This window comes from Dasypus novemcinctus, chromosome 10, assembly GCF_030445035.2.
Source record: "Dasypus novemcinctus isolate mDasNov1 chromosome 10, mDasNov1.1.hap2, whole genome shotgun sequence".
Lineage (NCBI taxonomy): Eukaryota > Metazoa > Chordata > Mammalia > Cingulata > Dasypodidae > Dasypus > Dasypus novemcinctus.
Window position 1 is genome coordinate 90345926 of NC_080682.1, and position 27130 is coordinate 90373055.

General features: G+C 38.7%; 1 pseudogene; it reads left to right on the plus strand.

Moving 5' to 3' along the window:
- Positions 1-27130, plus strand: part of LOC101445090 (SCY1-like protein 2 pseudogene) — a 107762-nt pseudogene that overhangs the window by 57947 nt on the left and 22685 nt on the right.

A 27130-nucleotide genomic window follows, 5' to 3' on the forward strand; every position in this document is an offset into this window, starting at 1 on the left:
CACCAGATACATGGAGAGCTGACACGGCAAGATAATGCAACAAGAAGTGACACAGATTCCTCATGCTGCCTGACAAGAATGTAAGTGGACCCAGAAGAATACACAGCAAATGGACACAGAGAGCAGACAACAGAGGTGGGGGGGGGGGGGGGTGGCAGAAGGGGAGAGAAATAAATCTTTAAAAAAATAAAATAAAATAAAGGAAGTCTTACAGCCTGAAAGAAAAATACAGACAAGAGTAATGTTGGAAGAGAGTATAGAAGAAAGAATAGCAGAAAGAACAACCAAAAGAGTAAAAAGACAGACAAAAATATATGACATATGAAAAACAAAGAATAAAATGGTGGAAGTAAATAATGCATTTTCAGTAATATAATTGAATGTGAATGGACTGAATTCCCTGATCAAAAGATATAAGCTGACTTAATGGATAAAAAAAATCATGTGTCATCAATATGCTGCTTACAAGAAACTCACCTTAGACCAGGGATACAAACCAGCTGAAAGTGAAAGGTTGGAATAAAAAAAGCAGGTGTAGCTATAATAATATGGGACAAAACATACTTTAAATGCAAAAAAGTTATAACAGATACAGAGCACCATTACATATTAATAAAAGGGACAATCCACCAAGAAGATATAACACTCATAAATATCTAGGTACCTAAACATGGTGCCCCAAAATACATGAGACAAACTCTGGCAAAACTGAAGAGAGAAACAGACATCTCTACAATAATCATTGGAGACTTCAACATCCACTCACATGATTAGGCAGAACAACTAGTTCAGATCAACAAGGAAACAGAGACTTTGAACAATATGATAAATGAGTTAGACCTAACACACATATACAGAAGGCTGCATCCAAACTCAGCAGGTTATTCATTCTTCTCAGGTGTCCATGGATCTTTCTCCAGAATAGACCACATGTTAGGGCACAATGCAGCTCTCAATAAATATAAAAAGACTGAAATTGTACAAAGCATCATCTCAGGTCATAATAGGATAAAATTGGAAATTTAAAATAAACTGGAAGAAAGTAAACTGGCAAATGTGTGGAGACTGAACAACACTCTCCTAAATAGTCAGTGGGTCAAAGAAGAAATTGCAAGTGAAATCATTAAACATATTGAGAAAAATGAAAATGAGAACACAACTTATCAAAACTTATAGAATACAGCAAAGGCAGTCTTGAGAATGAAATTTATAGCCCTAAATGCCAATATTAAAAAGGAAGAAAGAGCTAAATTCAAAGATTTAACTGAACAAGCAGAGAAACTGGAAAAAAGAATAACAAACCAATACCAGAGCAAGCAGAAGGAAAGAAATAATAAAAATAAGAGCAGAAAAATATGAAATTGAGTACAAAAAATTAGAGAAAATCAACAAAACCAAAAGCTGGTTCTTTGAGATCAATAAAATTGACAAACCCCTAGCTAGACTAACAAAGAACAAAGAGAGAAGATGCAAATAAATATAATCAGAAATTAAAGAGGGGAAGTTACAGCTAACCTCACTGAAATAAAAAGAATCATAAGAGGATATTTGAGAAACTATATCAACAAACTAGACAACCTAGATGAAATGGACAAATTCGTAGAAATGCATAAACAACCTACATTGGCAGTACAAGAAATACAAGAACTTGAAAAACCAATCACACTTACAGAGATAAAATCCATCATCAGAAATCTCCCAGCAAAGAAAAGTCAGGACCCGATGGCTTCACCAAGCATTTTGAAAAAGTTAACACCAGTCTTATTTAAACTCTTGCAAAATTTGAAGAGGAGGGAAAATTACCCAACACATCTTATAAAGCCAACATCACCCTAATGTCAAAGCCAGATAAAGAAACTACAAGAAAAGAAAATTACAGACCAATCACTCTAATGAACAAAGATGAAAAAATTCTCAACAGAATACTTGCAAGTCGAATCCAACAGCATATCAAAAGGCTTATAACATCACGACGAAGTGGGATTTATTCCTGGTATGCAAGGCTGGATCTACGTAAAAAAATCAATCAACATAATACACCACATTAACAAATTGAAGGAATATAACCACATGATCATCTCAATCAACATAGAAAAGGTATTCAACAAAATCTGGCATCCTTCCTCGACAAAAACATTTCAAAAGATACGAATAGAAGGAAAATTCCTCAATATGATATGTAAAACCCACAGCCAACATTGTACTCAATGGGGAAAGGGGGAAAGCTTTCCCTCTAAGATTGGGGACATGACAAGGATGCCCACTGTCACCATTGTTATTCAACATTATCCTAGAAGTTCTAGCTGGAGCAATTAGACAAGGAAAATATTTAGAGGCATACAAACAGGAAAAGACGGTGTAAAACTCTCACTATTTGTGGATGACATGATCCTGTACTTAGAAAATCCTGAAATGTCTACACAAAGCTACCCGAGCTAATAAATCAGTTCGGCAAAGTGACAGGATACAAGATCAACACAAAAAAATCAGTAATGTTTTTGTCCACTAGTATTGAACAATCTGGGGAGGAAAATTTCAGGGTGCAAAATTCTATTTAAAATAGCAATAAAAAGACTCAAATACCTAGGAATCAATTTGACCAAAGAAATGCAGGGCCTATATTCAGAGAATTACAAAACAGTGCTAAAAGAAATCAGTGAAGACCTAAACAAATGAAAAGAAATTCCATGTTCATGGATTGGAAGACTAAATATAGTGAAGATGCAAATCCTACCCAAACTGATGTAAAGATTGAAAGCAATACCATTCAAAATTCCAGCAACCTACTTTACAGAAATAGAAAAGGCAATTGCCAAATTCATTTGGAAGGAAAAGTGTACTGGAAAACCTAAAAGCATTCACCACCTGACCTTGAAACATATTGCAAAGCGACAGTGGGTCAAAACAGCATGGTACTGCTGTAAAGATAAACACAATGATCAGTGGAATGGAATTGAGAATCCAGAAATAAACCCTTACCTCTATGGTTAACTGGTTTTTGACAAAACTACCAAGTTAATGTTAATGGGACAAAACATTCTCTTCAACAAATGGTACTGGGAGAACTGGATATCTATAGCCAAAAGAATGTAAGAGGACTGCTATCTCACTCCCTATATAAGAATCAACTCAAAATGGATAAAATACCAAAATATAAAAGCCACGACCATAAAACAATTAGAAGAAAATGTAAGGAGCATCTTAAAGACCTTGTGGTAGGTGTTGGTTTCTTGGACCTTACACTCAAAACATCCACAACAAACGAAAAAATAGATAAATGGGACCCCATCAAAATTAAACAGTTTTGCAACTCACAGGGCTTTGTCAAAGAGTGAAAAGGCAGGCGACTCAATGGGAGAAAGTATTTGGAAATCACATGTCCAATAAGAATTTAATATCCCTGATATATAAAGAGATGTTACAACTCAACAATAAAAAGGTAAATGACATGATTAAAAAATAGACAAAAAACTTGAATAGGCATTTGTCCAAAGAAGAAATACAAATGGGAAAAATGCACACATGAAAAAATATTCAATATCACTACTGATTAGGGAAATGTGAATCAAAACTACAATAAGAAATCATTTCACATCTATTAGAAGGCCACTATTAAAAAGTCAGAGAACTACAAGTGTTGGAGAGGAAGTGGAGAGATAGGAATACTTATTCACAGTTGGTGGGATGAAGAATGGTACAGCCACGGTGGAGAACTGTCTGGCAGTTCCTAAAGAAGTTGAACATGGATTTGCCATGTGACCCTGCAATACCACTACCAGGTATATTCTCAGAAGAAATGAGAGCAGTGACATGAGTAGACATCTGCACACCAAAGTTCACAGCAGCACGATTCACTATTGCCAAAAATTGGAAACAACCCAGGTGTCCATCAAACAATGAATGGATAAATAATCTGTGGTGTATTCACACAATGGAGTATTATGCAGCTGGAAGAAGAAATGAAGTCATAAACCATATGACAACATGGATGATCCTGCAGGATATTATGTTGAGTGAAGCAAGCCAGTCACAAAAGAACAAATACTGTATGATTGCGTTACTATGAACTAAATATATTGTAAAACATATTGCATGATTCTATTTATATAAAATGTAAATATAGATCAGTTTATAGATGAAATTTGAGTAGTGGTTATGTAGGGCTAGGGGAGGCATGTGAAGTGGTGTGGGGTTTTCTATTTGGAGTAATGATAATTCTAAAACTTTTGTGATGATGAATGCACAACATCTTGATTATACTAGGAGCCATTGATTACACACTTTAGATAGATCGTATGGTATGGAATAGATCTCAATAAAACTGCTTAATAAAAAAAATAAATAATTGTGCAAGAATAGCCAGAAATAGCAGCTATGTACAGTGGGGGATATATAGAGAGATTGAGAGGTGAAAAATTTTCTTGTTTGCCTATTTTTTGTTTTTAATTATTATTACTGAAATAATGAAAATGCTCTAATAATGATTAAAGTGATGAATGCACAGCTATGTGATTATACCAAATACCAATGATTGTACACCTTTTACGAATTGTATGCTTTATTAATATATATCAATAAAATTGATGTTTTTTAAAGAAGAGTAGGAAGCTATCAGTCCTCAAGAGGTAAATTAAACCTTGAAATTAGTGAATGTATCTAAGAAATAAATGAACGATTTAAACAAACATACTATTTCCAATAAAAATAATACAATAGTCCTTGCATAAAACCTGAGAAATACACATGCAAAAAATGAAAACATAAAAAAAGAAAATCCTATTGAGAATACTGCTGTGGGGTACTTAACACACATTTAGATTTTAAAGCAAGTCAATGCATCTAGTCACCTAGGGGCATCTTATGCATCCAGTTAATATTAGAAAATTTCCCTAAAAGTAATTAGTAATATATTTTTCCTATGGATGCCTCAAGGAATATATATTATGACCGCAATCCGTAATTAATAAGTAACATGCTCTTTGAACAATTTTCAGGTTATGATTTGGACAGTGTGTTCCTTTGCTTTGGAAAGAAGCATGACCTTTGAGCTCTGTATTCTTAGTCCACACTTTTTTGACATTTCATAGAACAGACTTCGTTGAACTCATTTGTCACCCACCACACAATTCACTGAGGGATAGTATCACTAATAAATGTGTGAAACTATTGCATTTGGTATAAGGATGCTTTCTATGATGCAAAACATGGACATAAGAAATACAGATTGAATGAATAAATGAACAAATTGTGGTCTGGAAAATAGGCTCCAGAAGAGAAATTCATTCCAAATATAAATGGTTGAACCACACTGTCAATGTCAAGAATTGCAGGAGGTGAATGACATTACAACAACAGATACAGGTCATTATATATCCTGCCATAACGTACAGAGTTGAGTGGGAGAGTGTAAACTACAATGTAAACTATAATCCACACTTAGTGGCAATGCTCCAAAAGGTGTTTATCAATTGCAATGAATGTACCACAATAAAGAAAGATGTTGCCAATTTGAGAAAAAGCAGCAGGTGTAGGTTGTGGAGCATATGGGAATCCCCTATATATTTTATGTAACAATGATGAAATCTAAGTGTCTTTAAAAAAAATTAATAAAAAAAAGAATTGCAGAAAGGGCTGGGGACACGGACACACACAAACACGTCTCACAGGGATAAAGTCCTTATGGCTATTGGAGCACTGGACGGGAAATACATTCTTCTCCTCCTTATGAGTGGTTCTTGATTTCCAGAACCCATGATTCCCTGGACCACATCATGTATTGCCATGTCTCATGTCTCTCTACTCCCCTCTAATCTCTACCATGTGTCAGACCTGAACACTCAGTGCAGGGTGTGTAGGGATCCAGCCATCATCCCAGATCCATAAATCAGTTTTACTTCCTAACCCATGGATGAAGCCTGTGCCTCAAGAAAGATCTTAAAAACTGGGTGGAGCCAGAGTTGGCTCTTCAACCCTTTAAAGGCTGTGCCTGGGGCTCCCAGGAGGAAACTGTTTCTGCACTCTTACCCTGCAGTGGAGCAAAGCCCAGGGCCTGGAGTACATCCCAGGAGTCAGGTAGGTGGTGGGAGGAAAGAGGGAGGCGCAGCTTATGGAAGCTGTAAGAGAGAAAGAAATAGAGCAAGACAAAGGCGGGGAGGAAAAGGCACATGGGCAGTGACAGTAATCAGCAACACACAAAGGTGGAAGGAGACATGCGATTAAGATGATAAACACATAGCGACACTGAGCGAGGTCTATCTGATAGGCAGAGACAGCGATAGCCACGAAGACAAAAGACGACAGTTGGGACAATTAGAGACAACTATGGCATTCACCTGTTAGTAAGGCTTGGTCTCTAAGAGAGGAGAGGCACATAATGTCGCTGTAAGGACCACCAAGCTTTGCGCCCAACTCAGGGTAAGAGCAAGGGAGGACCCCTAAAAACTAGATGATATGGAATGTTCACTGGGCCTTAAACACCAGACTGGAATGGCGAGGGAGAACATTTTAGATAGAGGGCTAGCAAAAATTTGCAGTGTATACTTCAAAGGGAAACATGTCGGTCTTTGAGGCTCAAGCAGGAGCTGAGAGGAGAAAGTATGCAGAGTAGAGTTGGGGCTTAAGAGGCGCCTTGGGACCTCATTTGAGGGGTGCTGTATATCCTGCTAAAAGGTGTGCACATTTCCGGGGTTCTGTCGGTAACTAGTGAAAGATGTTAAACAAGCGTGAGCAACTCCGGATGCGCAGTTTCCGCCCCTGGCGCCCCTCTGCCCAGGGAGCTGCGGGGTAGCTGCCAGGCGTTGCGTGCGCTGAGGCTGGGGCCAGGAAGTCAGCACTCTCTCAGCTGTCCTTTCCAACTGAAACCACTGTGAAAATATCCAAAATTTTCCATGCGCCCTGTATACATGCCCTGGAGAACTCCCTCCCAACCATGTGCCCCCCACCAATAACAGCCCACATAAGTGCTGTTTGGTTTGGATTGTAGTTTTTTGTTGCTGTCTGGTCATCATTTTATCTTAGCAGGTCTAATCAGTTGCTTAGATTCTTTGTCTAGTTTGGAGTTTAATTAGTTGTTTTTGCATGCATGTTAAGTCCTCTCTTTGTCACTTTGTTCTTCTTATTCTATTTCCCTGTTGTTGGCTAAGTTCGCTTGAAGGAAAATATTAGGACCAGAGTAAGCAAAAGGAGTAAGAAAAGAAAATGAATAATCGTAATATTGATAGTAAATATTAACAGAGTTATCATGTGAGATCTAGGAGAATGGATATTAGACTCATGTAAAGTATACAGAGTTATAACAGTATGAAAAGTAGAGTATGTATGATGAGACAGTAAACTGAATATGGGGTGGAATATAGTGTGAATTAAAAGGCCTGTGTGTTCAGGAGAGAGGGAAAGAGAAAAGAAAGAACAGTAATAGAAAGAGTGATATAAGACAGAAAACAGAACAAAGGTAATAGAAATAAAAAGTCAGAAATATAGGGAAGCAAACAAAAAGAGGTGTAATGTAAGAAAAACGATAAATGATGGAGGATAGAAAGATGTAGAGGGAAGGGGATAGCTTTGGTGGCCAAAATCAATTCACAGAGAAAAGAGAAAATGGAGGATGAGGAAATACAGCAAATGTGAAGCACTCCCTGCAGCACCTAATGGAAAAAGAATAAAAAAGAAGAGAAAGAAAGAAAGAAAAAGGGGGGGGGGGAACAAAAGGGAGGGAGAAGCAAGCAAGAAAATGAAAAAGAAGAAAAGAAAAATGAAAGAAAAAAGGGCCTTGGGGGGATAAAGAGGAAGGAAAAACAAGAAGACAAACCACGCATCTGGGGATCACAGGGCCCAGGAACACCACCCCACAACCAACAGTTCTCAGGGAACACCGTGGCAGCCAGCCCTAGGGGGAAGGGTCCGCGTCCCCACAGCCTCCGAACTTACTACTCGAAACCTGCAATTCTACCTTTAAAAGCACTACCTCTGTCACTGTCTCTCCAAGTCAACATCCACACATATCCAGCCTTGCAAGCCCCTAAAACAACCCACTGCAGCAAGACTCCAAAACCACTTCTACTTCCTTCTTGAGACACTGTCAATGTCTGTGAAACTGGGAAATGATACAGACTCTATGGTTTTCTTCTCCGTGAGGTAACCTTGTTCACTCAATCCAAAGTTGCAAACCTCTGTCCTACTGTGACCACACACTGATTGGCTTAAGCAGCAGGAATCGATTGTCTGTTGGAAGCTAGCAGTTCAAAATTATGATGCCTTTAAGGCCATGATCTCTCTCAGAGCCAGTGGCCTTCTGGTGTTGGCAGCCGCAGTCACATTGCAATCTCTCTCTCTCTCCTCTTTGGCTTCTTCTGATTTCTCACTCTCAGCTTTCCCAGCTTTTTTTTCCTACTTAACACTTTTCACCACCTAACAATGTATATTTTACCTTTTTTAAAAAAACACTTATTATCCCCTTCCCCACATTTAGAGAGTTAAAATCAAGAAGGCAAAGGTTTTGTTTTTTGCTTCTTATATTCCAAGTACTTAGAACTGTCTATAACATAGAAGGTGCTCAAATTTGTTCAATGAATCAATGAATTAATATATGAATACAAAAATCCATTGTACCTCATTTCCCAATGGTCTATTAAATAAATTATCCTGTTTGTCTACCACATGTACAACTTTTTATACTCATGCATGTGAAATGTATTTCTCAATTGGAAACTATTTGTGCACCAAGTACACATTTTGACCAAATAACAAATGGGCAAGAAAAACCAGTATTTTTTCTGAAGCCAAATATCACAATAATATAATAAAATTCTGGAGTGAAATATTAAAAATTTTAAAGTTAATATTCAATGCCGTCTTAGAAAGTTAGGAGTCAAATTTTAAATTCACATTAAAGTGAATTCACTGTCAGCTGCTAGATTGTTCCTATGGTCACTATTCTGTAAGTCTGTGGAAATTACACTGATGCTTACTTGCAGAGGGTGCATTTAAGAGTGGCACTAAACTTTTTGTCAAATGCATGTTACAATTCAGGGGGAAGTTTTTTAGGAACCTGCTTTCCAGAGTAACTTAATGAAGATAATTCATAATTGTGTAATTACCAAAAAATCTCATCTTCAATGACTGAATACAATGACTGTATACAACAATCACTTTGACATGTTTTTCTTTAAATCATTTAGTTTAATGGTCCTCAAAGTATAAAGAATTGTTTTACTAAATTATTTATGTTGGCTTAATGAGGATGAAATGGGTTGTGGGTAATTCATTTTTCTCTACTACTTTCTTTCATACTGTTTACAGTATTTATTATGTCTGGATCAGAGATGAGTCATCAGGGGTTTTATGACACATGGTTCTAGAGTTTCTCTTTCTCATGAAATTCTGAGGTAGCAAAGCATATGAAGAGTTCCCAGAAGGTATTTTATCTTTAAAAATCTCTTGAATTAAACAGAATTATGTAACTAAAATTTAAATACAGTTCTTAAAAGTTATTTTGTTTAATAATACGAAAACCAATAAACCAATATAGTATACAAATATTAGAATTGTGCCATAATGTAATATCTATTATTCTGCCATTTTAGTTTGCTAAGGCTGCCAGTGCAAAACACCAGAAATGGGTTGGCTTTTTTAATGGGACATTTAGTTGGGTAAAAGCTTACAGATCTGAGGCTGTGGAAATGTCCAAATCAAGGCATCATCAGAGATACTTTCTCACCAAAGGTCAGCTACTGGTTGGATCCTGGGCTCAGACCATGTGGCAAAGCAAAATGGTGGCTCTCGTCTGGGTCTCTATCTCTCCTCCAGGCTGCTTTCTCTCAGAGCTCAGCTTTGGGTGATCAAGTACATGGCAGGGTTTGCCTCTTCAGCTTTGAGCTGCTCTGTAGGCCTAGCTTTTGGGGGGCCTCTTTCTTTGCCTCTGTGGTTTGCTGATTTAGAGCATACACAACCTGCAGGACTTCTCAGTTTATCTCTCAGCTGTGGCTGATCCTGGAGTCTTCTTTCACATGGCAGCATAAAAGTAGTGGTTGTCTTTCTGTATTTCAGTTCTCTGTTTATATGAGATTCCAGAATATGGTAGAGATCCAACCTGGCTCACACCTCACTGATGTAGTCCAATCAAATGCCCAAATAGATCTAATCAAGTGATCTAATCAAAGGCCCCTTAACTGAATCTAGAGCAATCAGAAGGACTCAACACCCATAGGATTGGATTGGTTCAAAGAACGTATTTTCTGGGATTCACCAAAAATAGCTTCAAACTCTCACATGCCACATTTATTTTTATTAATATTTTTGCCTTAAAATTATATAATGTCCTGCCTGCAGTTACCTAGCTAACATACTCTATATTCTCTTAATATATGGATTGTCATTCTATGGGAAATCTTAATGATTTTTTTAAAAGATATTTAGATTACATAAATGTTACATAACAAATATAGGGGATTCCCATATGCCCCACTCCCCACACTGCCCACATTTACTCACTTTAACAACATTCTTCTTTAGTGTGATACATTCATGGCTATTCATTAGCACATTTTGAAGCATTTGGAGCATTGCCACTAAGCATGGATTATAGTTTAGAGAGTTTATACTCTCTTCCACACAATTCTGTAGGTTATGGCAAGATATATAATGGCCTGTAGCTATTGTTACATTGTCATTCAGGACAATTCCCAAGTCCCAAAAATGCCCCCATATTACAACTGTTTTTCCTCTTCCTGACCTCAGGAACTTGTTTTTGAATATAAAATTGTGGTGGTTTGGAGCCATGTAACCCAGAAAAACATGTGTTCAAACTTAATCCATTCCTGTATATGTGAACACTTGTAAATAGGACCTTTGATTGAGATTCAGTTAAGGAGTGGCCCAAATGAATCAGGATGGGTCTTAATCCTATTCATAAATGTCTTATAGGGAAGATCATAGACAGAGAAAGCCACAGAAAGAAGCCAGAACCTGAAAACCAATGGAACCAGAAGAGAAGGGAGAAGTCAGGAGAGGCCACCATGTGGCAAAAAGCCAAGGACAAAGGATCACCAGCAATCAGCCCCAGAATGCCAAAGTCTTCTGGGAAATTTTTGAATTCTGGAATTCTAGCCTCAAAACCATGAGCCATTAAATTCCCATTGCTTAAGCCAACCTGTTGCATGGTGTTTGTTTTGGTAGCTAAGAAACTAAAACAAAAATTAACAGCTTTCACAATCATCTTAAATATTGGTGCATTTTTTTTGGAAATAATAAATAGGAATTTATATATCAACTGATAAACAATATTTCAATATTTAAATTATGACTAAAGGTCTAGTCATACCGATGTTACATATAAAATGCTTGTCTACATTAGAAAATAAATATTCAAAAACAGACAATTAAGGTTCTGGTTGGCTAAGATGGCAACATAAGATGCTTCAGGGTGCTGAATGACTAGCAAACACTGGCAAAGTCATCTTCCTTAAAATTCTGGAAAACAGTTAAAGGGTTGGAGTAACTGGTTGAGTACCTAGTCAAGAAAACACAGCTTTAAAATTGGTTGGAGAAGCATATGGCACCCTTGCTGGCTCCTCCACCACAGAAAGTGATGTGTGGAACCAGTCTGCATTCTCTTTATAAGTCTCTGGCCCTTTCTTAAGGGAACATAGTAACACCTGTGTGAATGTTGGGGAGCCTGAATGTTGATGCTGATCTATCAAGTGATACTGAACCAGGAAACTCCTCTTTGGCAAAACAAGTTAGAGTGGGCTGGGACAAAGAATCACCTGCTCTAAATAATAGAATAGAGTACCCAGGAGGGGGAGAAAGTCTACTTCATGAAGGGAGGAGGCATTTGAATTCCTGTAAACAATGACATTCCAAAAGCCATGAGCAAGCCCAAGCCCAGGAAAAGACACAGGCTAAGAAAAGGCTGAGAAGACTCTGCACTTCAATTTTCCTCAGGCTGATCTTTTTTTAAGAGAGCTAAACTCTGAAGGAGAACACCAGCCAACACAGAGCCAGATTACAAAGCCTGTAAAAGATGTCTTTTGTGATGGTTTGTCTCTATTTGTAAGCTTGCTGGCACTCAAGGAAAGCTTTGTCATATAACTAAGGAACATACATCTCAGGAATTAAACCCCAAGGTTAAAATATTAAAATATATAGTGTACAACAAAATATAACATGACAAAGAAAGAAAGAGGATGATGGACCATCAAAAGGAAAAAGAAAAAAGCCAAAAATCATCAATGAAGAAACAACCAGACTTTAAACATAGTGGATAAAGACATTCATAAATTATTCTCACTATGCTCAAAGAAATTAAGGAAAACACTTAGAAAGAACTAAAGGATATCAGAAAAACAATGAAAGAGCCTTATGAACATTTCAAGAAAGAAATAGAAATTTTAGAAAGGAATCAAAGAGAAACACTGGAGTTAAAGACCAAATAACTGAAATGAAAAATTACCTAGAAGGTTTCATCAGCAGATGAAAGAATCAGTGAACTTGAAAGCCAGACAATTGCAATGATTAAGGCTGAAGGGCATGAAGAAAAACTCATTTTTAAAAAGAGCAAACAGAATCTAAGAGACCTGTAGGATACCATCAAGCACATTATGGCAGTCCCAGAAGAAGAATGAAGAGAGAAAGAGCAGAAAGATATTCATATAAGTACTGCAGAAAACTTCCCAAATTTAATGAAAGACAAAAACATGCACATACAAGAATCCCAAAGAACCTAAAACAGGATAAACTTGAAAAAAAACATGTCAAGAGAAATAGTAGTTGGGAATCGGACTTGGCCCAGTGGTCAGGGCGTCCGTCTACCACATGGGAGGTCCGCGGTTCAAACCCCGGGTCTCCTTGACCCGTGTGGACCTGGCCTATGCGCAGTGCTGATGCACGCAAGGAGTGCCCTGCCACGCAGGGGTGTCCCCCGCATAGGGGAGCCCCACACGCAAGGAGTGCACCCGTAAGGAGAGCCGCCCAGCGCGAGAGAAAGTGCAGCCTGCCCAGGAATGGCGCCGCCCACACTTCCCATGCCGCTGAAGACAACAGAAGGCGACGACAATAGAAGCCGACAAAGAAACAAGACACAGCAAATAGACACAGAGAACAGACAACCAGGGAAGGGGTGGAATTAAATAAATAAATAAATCTTTAAAAAAAAAAAAAAAAAAGAGAAATAGTAGTCAAACTGTTGAATTCCAAGGACAAGGAGAGGACTCTGAAATCTGCAGCATGTTATGTACAAGGGAGTCCAAATATGATTCAATGCCTAATTCTTATCAGAAGCCCTGGAGGAAAAAAGGTAGTGGGACAAAATATTTCAAGTGCTGAAAGAAAACAATTGCTGATCAAGAATTATTTATCCAGTGAGACCGCCTTTCAAAATTGAGGGACAGATAAAGACATTCCCACATAAACAAATTTGAGAGAGTTAATCACCAATAGAACAGCCCCATTAAAGATGCTAAAGAAAGTTCTTCAGGCTGAAAGAAAATATTACACAGTGGATCAAAGCAGCATAAAGAAATAAAGACTTCCAGTAACCATATAGTAATTTTAAGTGCCAGTGTTATATTGTATTTTTGTATGTAACTCTACTTTATACTCCTTACAGTTTCTAAAATGCAAATGCATGAAAAGGAAGGATAAATCTATGACTTTGGACTTACAATGTATAAAGATATCATTTGTAACAAGTACAACAAAAAGGTGACGGAACAGAGAGGTTAAGGAACAGTGTAGGTGTATTCTATTGAAGTCAAGTTGGTATCAAACCAAACAAGATTGTTATAGATTTAAGATTTAAATTTAAGCCCAGGGAAGCAGTTGTGGCTCAACTGATAGAGCATCCACCTACCATATAGAGGGTCCAGGGTTCAATCCCCAGGGCCTCCTGACCCGTGTGGTGAGCTGGCCCATGCACAGTGCTGCTGTATACAAGGAGTGCCATGCCTCGCAGGGGTCCTCCCCACATAGGGGTGCCCACATGCAACGAGTGCACCCTGCAGGGAGAGCCACCCCATGTGAAAAAAGCACACCCAGGAGTGGTGTCGCACACACAGAGAACTGACACAGCAAGATGAAACACACACACACAAAAAGTGGCACAGTTTCCCAGTGCCACATGACAAGAATGCTAGTGAACATGGAGGAACACACAGTGAATGGACACAGAGAACAGACGACAGGAGGAAAGGGGAGAGAAATAAATTAATTAAATCTTAAAATATTAAATTAAATAAATAAATAAATAAATAAATAAATAAATTTAAGCCTGGTGGTAAATGCAAAGGAAATATATGAAAATACATATGCAGAAATAAATGAGAAGAGACTAAAAATGGCACAATACCAAAAGTCACATAAATATGAAAGTAGGCATTAATGTAAGAATTCAAGACGCAAACAGACCAACAAGTAAATATAGCACACGAAAAATCCTGCATCTTCAATAATATAAATGGATTAAACCCTCTAGTCAAAAGGCGAAATAGGCAGAATGGATAAAAAAGTATGACTCAGCTATATGATATTTATAAGGGACACAACTAAAATTCAAAGCCATAAATAGATTTAAAGTGAAAAAATGGGGGAAAAATATACCGTGCAGATTGTTACAGGCACACATCATTGTATTGCTCTTCATTTAATAGTGCTTTGCAGATACTACATTTCTTACAAATTGAAAGTTTGTGGCAACCCTGCATCAAGCAAGTTTATTGCCCCATTTTTCCAAAAGCAAGTGCTCACTTCATGCCTCTCTGTCACATTTTGGTTATTCTCTCAACATTTCAAGCTTTTCTTTAGAATATATCTTTTTGATGACCTTTGACCAGGGATCTCTGATGTTACTATTTTAATTGTTTGGGGGCACCACAAGCCACACGCATGTAAGATGGTGAACTTCATAAATGTATGTGGTCTAACAGCTCCACTAACCTGCTATTCCCCCATCTCACTCCCTCCCTTCAGGCCTCCCTATTCCCAGAAGCGCAACATATTGAAATTAGGCCAATTAATAACTCTACAATGGCCTCTAAGTATTCAAGTGAAAGAAAGAGTTCCACATCTCTCACTTTAAATCAAAAGCTAGAAATTATTGTGCTTAGTGAGGAAGGCGTATCAAAAGCTTGCGACAGACTGAAAGTTAGGCCTCTTGTGCCAAATGGTTGACTAAGTTGTGAATATGAAGGAAAAGTTCTTAAAGGAAATTAAAAATGCTACTCCAGTGAATATATGAATGATAAGAAAGTAAAATAGCCTTATTGCTGATAGAAGAAAGTTTTAGTGGTCTGATAGAAGATCAAACCAGTCACAACATTCCCTTAAGCCAAAACCTAATACAGGACAAGGTCCTAACTCCCTTTAGTTCTATAAAGGCTGAGGGATGAGCAAGTTGCAGGGGAAAACTTTGAAGCTAGCAGAGATTGGTTCATGAAGAATAATGAAAGAAACAATCTCCATAACATAAAAAAACAAGGTTATGCAGCAAATGCTGATGTAGATGCTGTAGCAAGTTATCCAGAAGATCTAGCTAAATAAGTGACAAGGTAGCTATGCTAAACAACAGATTTTCAATGTAGATGAAACAGCCTTTGATTGGAAGTAGATGCCACTTAGAACTTTCATAGTTACAGAGGAAAAGTTAATGCCTGGCATCAAAGCTTCAAAGGACAGGCCAAATCTCTTCTTAGAGGCTAATGCAGCTGGTGACTTGAAGTTGAAGCCAATGCTCATTTACCATTCCAGAAATCCTAGGATCCTTAATTATTATCCTAAATCTACTCTGCCTGTGCTCTAAAAGTGGAGCAACAAAGCCTAGATGGCAGCGTATCTGTTTACAACATGGCTTACTGAATGTTTTAAGCCCACTGTTAAGACCTCCTGCTCAGAAAAAAAGTGATTTTTTTGCTAACTATTACTGCTCATTGATAATGTATCTGGTCACCCAAGAGCTCTCTGGTGGACATACACAATGAGAGGGATATTTTTTATGCCTGTTGTAGCAGTTTGATAGGCTTATGAATTCCAAAAATAGATACTGGATTATGTTTGTAATCTGGTCTGTACCTGGGCATGATTAAGTTATGATTAGGGCTTTGATTGGGCCCGTCATTAGGGCATTGAGTCCCCATCTCTTGGTGGGTGCAGACTCACAGATAAAAGACATGGCAAAGGACAGAATTGAGGGTTTTTTGATGTTGGAGTTTTGATGTTGAAGTTTGAGGCTGAAGCCTTGGGCTGGAGCCCAGGGAAGTAAGCTCACAGAGGAAAGAGAAGCAAGCCCCAGGAGGAAAGGATCTGAGCACCAGGAGAAGAACACAGAGGAACAGAGACAGCTCCTTAGATGTGGCAGAAACCCCAGGGAGAGAGAAAGAACCATTCACATGATAGTCTACAGCTGACCTTGTGGATAAAAACAGAGGATCTGAGACCAGAGAGGAGAAAGGCCAGGGAAGAGAGGAACCCAGGAAACCTGAACTCTTGCAGATGTCAGCAACCCTCTTGCTCCAAAACATGTAAATAGACTTTGGTGAGGGAAGTAACTTATGCTTTATGGCCTGGTATCTGTAAATTCCTACCCTAAATAAATACCCTTTATAAAAACCAACCCATTTCTGGTATTTTGCATCAGTACCCCTTTGGCTGACTAATACACCTATTTATACAGCATCCATTATGCAGCCAATGGATCAAGGAGTAATTTTGAATTCCAAGTCTTATTATTGAAGAAATACATTTTGCAAAGCTATAGCTTCCATAGATAGTGATTCCTCTGGTGGATCTGGGCAAGCTAAATTGAAATTTTTCTGGAAAGGATTCACTATTCTAGATGCCACTAAGAGCATTCATGATTCATGGGAAGAGGTCAAAATATCAACATTAACAGGAGTTTGGAAGACGTTAATACAAACACTTATATAAAACTTTGACGGGTTCAAGACTTCAGTGGAGGAAGTAATTCAGATGTCATAAAAATAACAAGAGAACAAGAATTAGAAGTGAAGCCTGAAGGTGTGACTGAATTGTTGCAATCTCATGACAAAACATTAATGGATAAGGAGTCGCTTCTTATGGTTGAGCAAAAAAAAGTGGTTTTTTTGAGATGGAATCTACTCCTGGTGAAGACGCTATGAACACTGTCAAAATGACAAAAACAAAAGACTTAGAATATTAAATAAACTTAGTTGATAAAGCAGTAGCATGGGTTGATAGTATTGACTCAAGTTCTGAAAGAAGTTCTACTATGGGTAAAATGCTATCAAACACCATTGCATGCTAAAGAGAAATCTTTCATGAAAGGAAGAGTTAGTCAATGTGGCTATATATATATATATAAAGAACTTGTCACAGCCACCCTAACTTCAGCAACCACCACTCTGATCACTCAGCAATTATCAACATCAAGGCAAGACACTCCTCCAAGAGCAAAAAGAGTAAAACTCACTGAAGCCTCAGATGATGGATAGCATTTTTAAGCAAGAAAGTACTTTTAATTAATGTATGTATATTGTTTTTGGACATAATGCTATTGCATACTTAATAGATTATACTATTTGTAAACTTTTATATGCACTGGGAAACCAAAAAATTCATATGTGATAGTCAATATTCATTTTATTGCAGTAGTCCACAACAAAATCCACAAAATTCTGAGAGATATTGGGGAAAGAACTGGCATCATTATACTAATATCAGATTTTTTTTAATACTTTAATTAAAAAACTGTTATGAGACAAAAAGGTCAATATACTAATAAAGGGGTCAATTCAACAAGACATAAAAATTAGATATGAACCTCACAGTGGGGTGCCAAAATGTATGAGGCAAATACTGACAGATTTGAAGGGAGGAATGCACAGTTTTTCATTAATAGTAGGAAACTTAATACACCACTCTCAATAATGAATAGAATATCTAGTCATAAAATCAATAAAGAAGTATAGCTTGAATGGTACATTAAACCAACTATACCTAACAGGCATATAGAACTTTTCACCCAATGAGAACAGAATACATTCTTCTCAAGTGCACATGGATCATTCCTCAAGATAAACCATTCGTTGGATCACAAAACAAGTCTCAATGAATTAGAAAACATTGAAATCATACAAGTATCTTCTCCAGAATGAATCTAGAAATCAATAATAGAAGAAGAAAGGGAAAATTTAAAAATATGTGAAATTAAACAACATAGTATTAAGCAACCAAAGGGTTAAAGAGGAAATCAAAGCAAAATTAGGAAATATCTTGAAGCAAATGAAAATTAAATTACAACCAAAACTTATGAGATGCTGCAAAGGCAATGCTGGGAGGGAAATTTATAGCTCTAAATGCTCACAATAAAAAAGAAGAAAGACTTCAGATCAGAGACCTAACCTCAAAACTGGAAGAGCTAGAGAAAGAAGAGCAAATTACACCTAAGCAAGCAAAAGGAAGGAAATAACAAAGAGGAGAGCAGAAATAAATGAAATTGAGAACAAAAAATACAATAGAGAGAATAAAGAAAACCAAAAGTTGGTTCTTTGAAAAAATCAACAAAATTGACAAACCTTTAGTTAGATTGACAAAGAAAAAAAGAAGATACAAATATGAAAATAAGAAATGAAAGGCAGACATTACTACTAACCCCACTGAAACAAAAAGGACTATAAGTGGATACTATGAACAACTGTATGCCAATAAATTATTTAACCTAGATGAAATGAACAAATTTTTAGAAACATACAACCTACTGACATTGATTCAGGAAGAAATAGAAGATCTCAACAAACTAAATACTAGGAAAGAGATTGAATCAGTTATCTAAAACATCCTAACAAAGGAAATCTCAGAAACAGATGGCTTCATAGGGGAATTCTACCAAACATTCCAAAAAGAATTAGCTCCCATTCTGCACAAACTCTTCCAAAAAATTGAAGAGGAGGGAACACTCCCTAAGCCATTCTGCAAGACCACATCACCTTCATACCAAAGCCAGATAAAGATATCACAAGAAAAGAAAACTACAGACCCATATCTCTCATGCATATGGTGTGAAAATCATCAACAAAATATTAGCAAACCAGACCCAACAATATAGTAAAAGAATTATGCATCATGATCAATTGGCATTTATCCCTGATATGCAAGGTTGGTTCAACATAAGAAAATCAATTATTATAATACACCACATTAACAGAATGAAGGGGGAAAAACACATGATCATTTCAATTGATGCAGAAGGCATTTGACAAAATTCAACACGCTCTCTTGATAAAAACACTTAGAACATTAGGAATAGAAGGAAACTTCCTCAACATTATAAAAGGCACATGTGAAAAGCTCACAGCTAACTTCCTACTTAATGGTGAAAGACTGAAAGCTTTCCCTCTAAGATCAGGAGCAAGACAAGGACGCCCACTGTCATCACCATTAATAACAATGTGGCAGTTTGAGATTATTTATGAATTCCAAAAAGAGAAATTATGTTTGTAAACTAGTTTGTTCCTCTGGGACAAACTGGACACTTTGATTGTATTAGATTTTATTAGACTAAATTACTTTAAGATCAGGGCTTTGATTTGACCTTGTCAGTAGAGTGTAACTCAGTTTGAGTCACCATCTCTTTTGTGGGCTCAATCAAGGTGACAAATAAAGTAGTAGATACACAGAGAAAGACATGGCAGAGGAGAGAACTTGGTTTTGGTGCTGGAGCCCTGGGAAGAGATGAGCTATTAGCCTGATAGTTTACACCTGACCTTGTAAAGAGACAAGGGCAGCTGAGAAGTCCTGAGAGATGAGCTTTATGCCAGCCTACAGCTGAGCTCAGAAGAATCTGGGACCATGGGGCCTTACAGGGAAAGAGGAAGGCTGAACCCGCATAGATATGGACAGCCATCTTGCTTCAACGCATGGCAACAGAAATTTGGTGAGAAAGTACCTCTTATGGTACCTTGAGTTGGGTTTATTAGGGCCTTTTAACTCTAAGCTTATACCCCCAAATAAATACCCTTTATAAAAGCCAACCAATTTCTGATACTTTGCACCAGCACCCCTTTAGCTAACTAATACAAACATTGTACTGGAAGTTCTTGCCAGAATGACTATGTAGGAAGAATAAAATGAAAGCATCCAAACTGGAAAGGAAGAACTGAAATGTTTGTATATTATATGATCCTATATACAGAAAAATCCACAACAAAGCTCTTAGAGCTAATAAATGAATTCAGAAAAGTGGCAAGGTACAAGATATACACACAAAAATCAGTAGTGATGAACAACTGGAAGAAGAAATCAAGAAAAAATTCCATTCGCAAGAGCAAGTAAAAGAATCAAGTATCTAGGAATATATTTAACCAAGGATATAAAAGACTTGTACATAGAAAACTAAAAAGCATTGTCAAAAGAAAGTATAGAAGACTTGAATAAATGGAAGGCTACTCTGTATTCATGTATGAAAACTAAAGATCATTAAGATATCAATATTATGTGTGATGGTTAGACTGTGTCAATGCAGCCAGGTAATGCTGCCCAGTTCTTTGGTCAAGCAAACACTGGGCTAATTTTTTATTTAAGATTTATTTATTATTTATTTTTTATTTCTCTCCCCTTCCTCACCCTTCCCTCCAGTTGTCTGCTCTCTTTGTCCATTCGTTGTGAGTTCTTCTGTGCACACTTGTATTCTTGTCAGCAGCACCCGGAATCTCTGTCTCATTTTTTGTTTGTTTGTTTGTTTGTTTTGCATCATCTTGCTGCATTAGCTCCCCATGTGTGCTGCACCATTCCTGCACAGGCTGCACTTGTTTCATGCTAGGTGGCTCTCCTTGTGGGGCGCACTCCTTGCACATGGGGCTCACCTATCCAGAGGACACCACTGTGTGGCATGGCACTCCTTGTGTGCATCAGCACTGTGCATGGACCAGCTCATCACACGGGTCAGGAGGCCCTGGGTTTGAACCCTGGACCTCCCATGTGGTAGGCAGACGCTCCATCCATTGAGCCAAATCTGCTTCCCTGGGCTAATTTTAATATAAGGGCATTTTATGGACTTTAATCATCAGTGAATTGATTACATAGATGGCTGATTACATGTACAGTAGACTGAGGAGTTTACCTTCAGCAAGAAGTGAAGTCTCATCCAATCAGTTGAAGGCCTTAAAAGGAAAGTGATTTCCACATTCAGAAAATTCCTATCTCTACTTCAGATAGCCAGCATCTCCTGGGGAACTCATCAAGGACTTTCATCAGAGGCCCTGACTTGCTGCCTGCCCTATGGAATTTGGACTTGTGCATCACCATGATCATGTAAGACAATTTTATAAAGTCTCATACTATTTATAGATATTATCTGTTCTGTTTCCCTAGAGAACCCTAACTAATACAGCTTGATACTGGGAGTAGTTCTTGAGAAAAAAGAATCTTAAAAATGAGATTTCGTAATTGGTTCTGGAATTTTAGCAATTGGTTCCCTACTTTAATTAGATTCAAGGGCACTAATGACTCGGTTTCCAATAATCAAGAGGTCACCGACAACACATGGCATGGGTTACAATAGAGACACACAAAATATCACCCCTAGATATGACTACTTCCATGCTCATAAGAGGCAAGGAACTGGGTGAGAGTGTTTTTAACACCTTAAGAGTTTTGTGGAGTTAAAAAAGGTACAATAGGGAAACGGACTTGGCCCAGTGGTTAGGGCATCCATCTACCATATGGGAGGTCTGTGGTTCAAACCCCAGGCTTCCTTGACCTCTGTGCAGCTGGCCCATGCACAGAGCTGCCACACGCAAGGAGTGCCATGCCACACAGGAGTGTCCCCCGTGTAGGGGAGCCCCACGCACAAGGAGTGTGCCCTGTAAGGAGAGCCGCCCAGCGCAAAAGAAAGTGCAGCCTGCTTAGGAATGGCACCACTCACATGGAGAGCTAACACAAGATGACACAACAAAAAGAGACACAGATTCCCATGCCACTGACAACAACAGAAGAAGCGAACAAAGAAACAAGATGCAGCAAAGAGGCACAGAGAACAGACAACCAGGGTTGGGGGCAGGGGAGAAGGTGGGAAATGAATAAATAAATAAATCTTTAAAAAAAAAAAAGGTACAATAATGTTGGCTTGAGGTTCCTAAATATGCTGGAAATAGTTACAAAATAAAGGGATGAGTTGAAGGCTTCAAACTTACAATGTAAGTGCCACATGAATGATGTCAAAGTTTGTATGTGTGCTCTGAAAGAAAATCTTGTTTCATGCAGCTGCAGACTTGAGGTCTCTGGAAACCAGACTCAGAGTCTCATTGTACAAGTAGCAGAATTACATTGGAAACTAAAATCTCAACCTAGGAGGATGTCTGCTATTAAAGTGAGGGCATTGATTGGAAAAAAATGGAATTGTGAGAAATGGGATGGGTTGATGATGATAGCAGTGGGGACATTGAAACTCTAAATTCTGCTGAGACTTAGTGAGACAAACCTGTAATGATCTGCCCTGAGGAGATCACCCAATGGCAAGCTTGTATCACCCAGCCTCCAGTCTGGCCTGCCCTGAGGAGGGTACCACCCAACCTCAAGCCTGCACTACCAAATCATCAGCCTGTCCCAAGAAGTCTGGACATCCTCCCCACCCTAAGGAGAGTGGCACTCAACCTCAAGCCTGTACTACCCAATCTCCAACCTGTCTCAAGCAGTCTCAAGCTCCTCCCTTCCCTGAGGAATCCATTAATCAACCTCAACCCTTCCCTGAGAAGTCTGCCACCCAACCCCCACCGGAAGAGATTAATCCTGTTTCACCAGTTGAACCTGCAAGGAAATTCCATGGGGTAATTGGCTTGCAAGACACTTCTTATGCTTCTCCTTATCCAACCCTACCAATCCTCTCTCTTTCAGAACTATAACTAAAGTCACATCTACCCCCAAAGGTGAAATACAAAGTGTGACCCATGAGGAAATATGCTATACTGTAAAAGAACTAGATGAGTTTTCTAATTTATATAGACATAAATCAGGGGAATATGTGTGGGAATGGATATTAAAGGTATGGAATAATGGGGAAAGGAACATAAAGTTGGATCAGACTGAATTTATTGATATGGGCCCACTAAGCAGAGATTCAATGTTGTTGCTCAAAGCATTAGAATGGGCTCTAACAGTTTGGGTGACTGGCTGAAACATGAACCAAAAGTTGGTCTATACTGCTGAAGCCAAGATGTACAATTTACCCTGGTGTACTGTAGATGAGGATATGCAAAGGCTTAGAGAGACTGAAATGCTAAAATGCATTCACCATTTAAGACCTGCCCACCCACCCAAGGAATGTCCAAAAGAAGCACTTTCACCAGGACTATAAGGAATAAATTTGTGGGACTAACTCAGTCTTCCCTGAAGAGCTCTGTGGTTGCTCTTCACTGTAGGTCAAATATTACCACAGGAACTAGAATCCTTAAACACTATGGGGATGATCAGATACTAGGCTGGCAGAAGCCAAGTAGCAGCACCAAAGACAATGTGGACATGACTACTACAATGAAAGGCAAACTGAAAGTAACAATGAAAAGAGTCTGAGTATCAAGGACTCGTTGTTGGACCTTCATTCTTTTTTGGTCTTTGCTGTTGCACTTGGGGGATTATTGCTGTTCCTTTAGGGACTGTGATAGAGCTCCCCTGGCTAGGAACTCAGCACTCCCTCAGTTGTTTTTAATTGTAACCACTATGAAATTATCCAAACATTTTTATGTACCCTGGATATATGCCCTGTAGAACTCCCTGCCAACCATGTGTCTCCTGTCAATAACATCCTACACCAGTATTCCTCCCCTGCCATTGATGAACCTCTCTGTGATCCAAAACTTCTTCAAAAGTGAAGCCCAATATATTGTCAGGTTCCATTAATAGTAAAATGGAATATAGTGATGAGTTTAAAGGCTAGATATAGAATACATATTAATTTAGAAAAATTAAGGTAAAAATAAATTGGGGCATCAAAAAATTTAAAAATGCAAAAGCTTTGTTTTTGATGTTTTGCCTTCCATCACTGCAATAAGTGTTGCCCTGTATACAAAATGGCAAGGCAACTACTTCTGTCTTTTCCTCAGTGTCTACATCCTATCTTTTTCTTTTTTCTTTTCCTAATTATTAAGCTTATCTTCATAAAAGTTTTAGATCACAGTGATTCAATATACAATATACAGTACTCCTACATATCCAACATAAAACCTTTTTCCTTCCACAGCAATTATCTTTTTACATATTCATACTATATTTACTGAAACTGATGTATAGATATTGAGACAATAGCTTTCAAACAAGGATACTAATGACTATGCTTGTGAGCCTGTGCACCTGAAATAAGAACAAGGCCTAGAGCTGCAGGGTACCTAAGAGTTACCTCCTGAGAGTCTCCATGTTGCTCAAATGTGGCCAGTCTCAAAGCCAAACTCAGCATGTAAACATGTTGCTTTCCCCCCAGCATGGGACAAGACTCCTGGGTATGAGCCTCCCTGGTGCCGAGGGATTACTACCAAGTACCAGCTGATGATGTAACTAGAAAATGATCTTGAATAAAAGGGTCAACTCAGACCAGCAGAATATCTCAGTCTACATATAATACCAGGAGTTAAAAATGCTTTTTGACCTGAATAAAAGGGGGAAATGGAAAGGACAAATGATTTTATATGGCTGTGAGTCTCCAAAAAGAGCTGGGAGGTTATCAGAGGGGTTGCCCTTATGCACACCTCAGCAGAGTCCCAGAGACATAAAGTAGATACAACCCCAGGTATTGGTTTTTCTGAGGGCTACAAGGACCCACAGGTTCTATTTCATGGCAGATGGAGTTCAATGCCATGTCAGTTGGCCCCACTTTAGAGTTTGTGTTTCTGTGTGATGGAGCTGGAGTTAGATGTAATCTTTGTCCAGAAGTCTCTCCTGTTACTTTTACTGGAACTGTAGTTGGTGCTGGGGTTTAATGTATACCCAAGGGTCCTGATTCTCTGGACTGACCATGTGATAGCCAGGCCATGGGCCTCAACAGACTTGCAACTCCTACACTCTAGTTTATTGGACTTACCCCACTCAGCTAACATGGAGTTGAAGAAGGTCAACCACCACACCAGGGAGCCAAGAGTGCCTACAACTGAAAGCAGAATTGCATCCAACATCCATGTGGAATCTAAGCCCACTCTTGTTATAGATGTGGAGTCGACACAATCATTCTAAGGTCCAAAGGATGGAGGAATAGAGTATGGATTAGAGTGGACTTACTGATATTCTATTCATGAACTATTGTAATTAGTAATTGAAGAAAATGTGACCTTGATGTGGAGAAAGTGGCCATGGTGGCTGCTGGGGATAGGGAGTGGGAGGAAGAGATGTGATGTGGGGGCATTTCGGGACTTGGAGTTGTCCTGAGTGGTGCTGCAGGGACAGTTACTGGACATTGTTAAGATGTCAATTCTGGGAAGCGGACTTGGCCCAGTGGATAGGGCATCCGTCTACCACATGGGAGGTCCATGGTTCAAACCCTGGGCCTCCTTGACCCGTGTGGAGCTGGCCCATGTGCAGTGCTGATGTGCACAAGGAGTGCCCTGCCAGACAGGGGTGTCCCCCGTGTAGGGGAGCCCCATGCGCAAAGGAGTGCACCCCATAAGGAGAGCCACCCAGTGCAGAAGAAAGTGCAGCCTGCCTAAGAATGGTGCCTCCCACACGGAGAGCTGACACAACAGGATGACACAACAAAAAGAAACACAGATTCCCATGCCGCTGACAACAACAGAAGCGGACAAAGAAGATGCAGCAAATAGACACAGAGAACAGACAACTAAGGGGGGGGGGGGACAGGAAGGGAAGAGAAATAAATAAAATAAATTTTTAATAAATAAATAAATAAATAAATAAATTCCTACTTGATCTGTGTAAGCAGAAGAGTTCTAGGACAAGTGAACAAAACCCCTAACTTGAATTACAGAAATAGGATCATGGCCCCTTAATCAATTCCCAGACTTGAGACAGTTTACAGACCCAGAGTCCCTAGAATGAGAGGAAATCCAGGTCCTGTGGGGAAGCATCCTGTTAGACTTCCAAAAATTTAAACTTTATTTTCCTCCCAGCTTTTCCCAAAGAGACCTATGGCCTTTACCAGGGTAACTGTGCATTGGGGAACAGGAAATGATCAGATATTTTTTGGATTATTAGACATTAGATTAATCCTGGGAGACCACAAAATGTCACTGTGGTCCATGAGTCAGAGTAGGGACTTATGGAGGTCAGGTGATTGATGGAGATTTAGCTCAGGTTTGTCTCACAGTGACACGGTGAAGATCATTATGTGATTATTTCCCCAGTTCCAGAATGGATAATTGGAATAGGCAATCCCAACAACTTGCAGAATCTCCATAAAGTTCCTTAACTTGAAGAGTGGGGGCAATTATGGTAGGAAAGGCCAGTAAGAGTCACTAGAATTGGCCCCTATCTAGCAAAATATTAATCAAAAATAATACCAGATTCCTGGAGGGTTTGCCAAAATCAGTGCCACCATCAAGGATTTGAAGGATTCAGGGATGGTAATTCCCACCATATTCCCATTCACCTCTCCTATTTGGCCAGTGCAGAAAACAGATGAATCTTGGAGGATAACAGTTGGTTATCATAAACATAACCAGATAATGACTCCAATTACATCTGCTGTTCCAGATGTGGTATTATTGCTTGAGCAAATCAACACATCCCCTGGTACCTGGTATGCAACTATTAATCTGGCAAATGCTTTTTTCTCAATTGCTGTTAGTAAGGACCACCAAAACAGTTTGTTTTCAGCTTGCAAGACCAACAATATACCTTCACTATCCTACCTCAGGAGTATATCAAATCTCCTATGTCATAATATTGTCTACAGGGGCCTTGATCATCTCTCCTTCTCATAAGACTTCACACTGGTCCATTATATTGATGATATCATGCTGATTAGACCTAATGAACAAGAAATAACAATGACTATAGACTTATTGGTAAGACATTTGAGTGAGAGAGGATGGGAGATAAATTCAACAAAAATACAAGGGCCTTCCACATTGGTGAAATTCCTAAGTGTCCCATGGTGTGGGGCATTTGAGATATCCCTTCTAAAGTGAAGGATAAGGAAAGCAGATTTGGTTCAACTGATAGAGCA